The following is a 4,275-nucleotide window of genomic DNA, read 5'->3' as shown; positions in this document are numbered from 1 at the left end:
GTACGGTACAGCAGGCGACGGCTCCGCGGCGCGGTGCCCGCGCCGGAGAGGGCCTAGGCGGCGCCTCGTCGCTCACAGACGTGGAGCGGAGCGGGGTCGAGTGCGGGAGCCTCCTCGGAGTCTTGAGATAACCCCGGCGTGCGCGGTCCTGCAGCGAGCGATAGCTAGCGCCTGCCCTCATGCCTTTCAGTATAGAGACAGATTTCTTAAATGTAAAGTCGCCAGCTGGCTTGGCGTGGCTCTCGGCTGCTCATGAAGACTCAGACCGCATGGGCACTCGCTGGGACTGGGAACAGCTGAGACAGCCTCGCCAGCCTACCCATCGCGTGCTGCACCAGGGACTTCGCAGTCTACGAAACCGCATACCTGCGCGCCTGGGGACACAAGGGGAGACAAGTGCACACGGCGACCAAACCACCGCCCACTGAGGCCAGACCAGAAAGGACAAAGTTAAGGGAAAAGTGACTCACTGCGCCTCACCCACATCTTCAGAAACTCAGGGCTCGTGACAGGAAGCCCAGATGCTCTCCCATGCCGACTATCCCTCCCCTTAGGATAGAGACACCTCCCCAGAAGGACTCGTAAACTCCCCCAGGAATCTAGGGCTCCTCAGTCGCAGACGCCCTCACACCCTACTCGTGTGCTTTCCCTCTATAATAAAGTCCTACGGTTTGGATGTTTCTTCTCTGTCCCTCTTCCCTTTTCACTGAGCGGTGCTCACCACTTGCAGACTTCCCTTGGTCCCTTGAAAGGTTCTCCTTCAGGGTTTGACCAAGAACCTGAAGCTGCTGTCCAGTAACAAAGGTACCAATAGTTTTGTCCCAACCTTCTGCCACCTCTGACTCCCCACTTGCTTTTGCACCATCAGTGCAAATAACACGGTGAAAAAGGCAGATAACAATTTATTATTATTGTGAAAACAGTTTTGACATCACAGACCCTTAAAAGTCTCAGAAACCCCCTGGGATCTGTAAACAGCACTTTGAGAACCACAGCCCTAAGTCTACTACCTTAGAAAATTCTAGGAAATATAATACATGAGCACACTTTCCAGTAACCTTCCAACAGATAATGTTATGTATCCTATAGTCTGAAAAATTCTACTGTATACTCTTGAGCGAATATGAGTGAAAAAGGCAACTAGGATCTTAGTATCATGAAATTAATTGTGACCTCATGGAGCCCCTGAGAGGTTTTCAGGAACCCCCAGAGGTCCCTGGACCACTTTTTGAGAACCACTGGTATAATGGAAATCCCACTGGCCTCAAAAGACTGCGCCAGCACCTCGTGGCCTGCCTGGGGACCGACAATAACAAGCAATACACACTTAAAGTTCAGTACAGAGTGCTGGCTGGTTCCAGGAAAGTGAGCAGCAGCCCCAACTTCTGCTAGGATTTGTCTTTTGTAGTTTTGCTATCTATACATATTCATGATGTATAATGAATATTCAATTAAGGGGGTGGTTCCCAGTTATGTAACATTACTCTTGCACATGCTCAGTTGGTTCCTGGGGCATGTTCATTGGTCAGGCCCTATCACATGCAGCAGACATGAATTCAAGAACTTCTGTGTTCTCTTAACACCCCTAGTGGAAGGTCATCTAACAGGGTTACATCACCCTTCTCTACTGAGCATGCCCAGCCACTGAATTTGCATAAACCAGCTCCTTGTGGTCTCTATTTCCCTGTGCTGGTACTGAAAATAGGTCTAACTGGCAACAGTAGCATTCCTTTACGGGAGGGCCTAAAAGAGGGGTCTGAGACCTTGGGAAGTGGCTTGAAATCCAGAGGTGTGTCCTGAAACCCCAGCCTGGGGAAACAGAGCACCTCCTTTCTCAGGCTGAAAGCAGAGCTCTGCACCCATCAGCAGGTAAGCTGTACCTGAAGCAACAAAAGTGGATGCAAGAGGTGTGGAGTGAGACTGGGAATGGGCAGGCTGTGGATTACTGGGGAGAGCTGGTGGATGAGATGGGCAAAAGTGAGTCCCTGGAGAGGAACTCTTCACAGGCTTCTGTGCTGGGGTGGAGAACAACTCCTTGGTACCTGTCCTGTCAGGATCGAGTGGTATGAATTCAGAGGCCTTCCCTGCTCTGGTCCTTCTAGAGCCCCTCTGTTTTTCTCCGAACAGACCCTCTGCTCAACTGGGTGGGCCAGCCTTCTTGCTGCCACTTTTTGCCCATTTCTTCTCTGTCTTCATTTTTCCTCTTATTTCTGTCTGGAATGTGCCCCTTCTTCTCCAGCCATTTCTCTATCAATATATCTGGTTCAAAGTTCAGTTTAAGTTTCATTCCCTTGGTATATTCTCCAAGTCCTCCCAAGAAAACAGTGCTCTATTTTTCTTCCCTAAACTATGAATATGCTTAGAGTTAATATCACATTTAATGGACCTTGTTTTACTTCATATTATTAGTTTAATGTTAAGTAACTAGTAATTTCTTTGAGGTCTGAAACCGTATCTTAATGTTGTCTGTCTTGTCATACATGTGTATGCATAGTAATGGGAGAATAAATGCCCACTGAGTAAACAATGTTTTATGATGGTAGATGTTACTGGTGCCAGGACTCTTTCAATGTGTGTGGCAGCTCAAGATATCAAGAGTAACAGCAAGAAACAGAAAACATGAGGGCTTTCAGATCTTTAGTTGTTTTTTTTTTCTGGCTTGATGCCAGTGAGATACCACATGAGTAGATGCTTTCACATGTAAGGAATCGTATGCAAAAATTTTTATAAATAAGACAATATCTTTTCCAGTTTCCTTCACTCTTAGCATTACTAAATAAAATTTATGGGAGGCCATTGTTCTGGACTGAGCTCCCGTGCTAGGTCCCAAAATACCAAACCAAAATGGAATCACTCATGCTAAGTAACACATAATTAAACTGAAACTTTAAGAAAGCAGTTAGATCCCCAAACAGACCAGTTTTTTCTGAAAACATGAGATTCACAGCAACCAATCTGAAGGGGCCCAGTCAACCTGCCCAGTGCAATGAGGAAGTCCCCTCTACTTAAGTCCTTACAAGAAGTGACCTGATGTTAATCCATTTTCTTATTCTGCTTCCTTCTTCCCACCTTACAAAAACCAACTGTTCTGCCACGCCCAGCAGAGCACTCATTCCATTTTTTAGAATGATGCTTCCCAATTCTAGAATTGCTAATAGAAGCCAATTAGATATTTAAACTAAATTTGTTGTAATTGTTTTCTTTTGACACCATAAACAACTCACAATCTCCTAAAGAACAGCTAGAATCCTTAACAAAAAGGAAAGAAGGAAGGATTCCTATATTTGCAATTTAGATGGTCTTACTTTCTCTTTGATTTTGTGATTTATAACATAATTAATTACACTGACGTTACCAAATGTTATGGACTCAATAACATACTAACATACCACAGTATTTGCATTCCAATACTCTACTTTGAAGACTGTTATGCAAAATGTTGCCATCAGATTGTGGACAATGATATCTCTGTCATGAAGTCTTTGCATTACATCTTTTTTTTTTAGGCTGTTATGGTTATCAGCACCACGCTCTAATCAACTGAGCTAACTGACCAGCTTATTTGTATATAATCTTGATAGATACAAAGAAATGCAGGATTCAGAATGCACAACAGAGGAGGTCCATTATGCACGCATAGGCCCTTTTATGCAATTCAGGTTCCTGTAGCCATTTGGTTTTAAGTTGTTCCGATTTTTTAGCAAAGATCACCGCACAACAGAGGAGGTCCATTATGCACGCATAGGCCCTTTTATGCAATTCAGGTTCCTGTAGTCATTTGGTTTTAAGTTGTTCCGATTTTTTAGCAAAGATCACTGCAAAACTGATTCAGAAATTGGTTTCCATATGGCTACTATTAACATAAGAAGAGACTTAGGAGTTACCCTTGTGCTCTGTGACCTACGAATAGTTACTAAGTATCTTGGAGCTCTTCTTTCCTAAGGTAGGCACAACAATACCTCACTCAGTATTACTTTTAATACTGTAAATGCTTGTTGGGTTAGGAGTTATGTGGTATTACGAAATAAAGATATCAGCTATGTGGCTTAGAGACGTATAAAGTTATTCACAGTATCTTATTTTTTCATTTACATGTGCTTTCTGTCGGCAGAGACAGTTTTCTAACATCACTGTAACATCAGGTTTACAGTTTATGTTTGGTAGTTCACTGGCAACATTCTCCCCCTAATAATTACCTCATTTTGTAAGAACCTAGGTTTCATTATCTCCTGATAATGATTAGACATGAACACAGGGGGAATAGTGTGAGAAAGT

The sequence above is a fragment of the Galeopterus variegatus genome, unplaced genomic scaffold (assembly GCF_000696425.1).
Source record: "Galeopterus variegatus unplaced genomic scaffold, G_variegatus-3.0.2 Scaffold5132, whole genome shotgun sequence".
Lineage (NCBI taxonomy): Eukaryota > Metazoa > Chordata > Mammalia > Dermoptera > Cynocephalidae > Galeopterus > Galeopterus variegatus.
This window is presented reverse-complemented; position numbering follows the sequence as displayed.